We start from the raw sequence: 894 nt of genomic DNA, 5'->3' as shown, positions 1-894 counted from the left end.
TGGAGGTTGCTGTGAGCTATAATGCCATGGCACTCTACCCAGGGGGACAGCTTGAGGCTCTGTCTCAAAAAAAAAAAAAAAAAAAAAAACTCCTGCAATCCCATTACTGCATAGATGCCTATAATGGAATTATAGGATCAAATAGAAGTTCTACTTTTGGCTCTTTGAGGATTCTCCATACTTCTTTCCAAAAAGGCTGTATTAGTTTGCAGTCTCACCAATAGTAAATACACGTTCTGATTTCTCTGCATGCACAGCAGCATCTGCAGCTTTGGGACTTTGTGATGTGGTCTATTCTTACTGGGGTTTGGCAATATCTCAAGGTAGATTTGAGTTCCATTTCTCTGACTAATGGTAAATTTCTTGAGAGTAAAGAATGAGTCATCTGGCTCGGTGCCTGTGGCTCAAGTGGCTAAGGCGCCAGCCACATACACCTGAAATGGCGGGTTCAAATCCAGGCCAGCCCGCCAAATAACAATGACAGCTACAACCAAAAAATAGCAGGGCATTGTGGCAGGCGCCTGTAGTCCCAGCTACTTGGGAGGCAGAGGCAGGAGAATCACTTGAGCCCAGGGGTTGGAGGTTGCTGTGAGCTGTGATACCATAGCACTCCACCCAAGGCGACAGCTTGAGGCTCTGTCTCAAAAAAAAATACAAAAGAATGAGTCATCTTCATCATTGCCCACAAATGTTCAAATATTTGTCTGATTATTGCTGTTAAATGGAACATAATTACAGTATGTAGTGCTTCTTCAATATTAGTATGTGCCAGCTCTTTATACGGTATTTCTTCTAATCCCTTCAATAATCCTATGAAGTAGGTACTATTAGGGAAACTAAAACTAAAAGGAGACGGTTTTGTTTTGGGTTTTTTTGCCCCAAAACACACAGCAG

This window comes from Otolemur garnettii, unplaced genomic scaffold, assembly GCF_000181295.1.
Source record: "Otolemur garnettii isolate 467f Iridium unplaced genomic scaffold, OtoGar3 scaffold00187, whole genome shotgun sequence".
Taxonomy (NCBI): domain Eukaryota; kingdom Metazoa; phylum Chordata; class Mammalia; order Primates; family Galagidae; genus Otolemur; species Otolemur garnettii.
Note: the sequence above shows the minus strand (reverse complement) of the source record.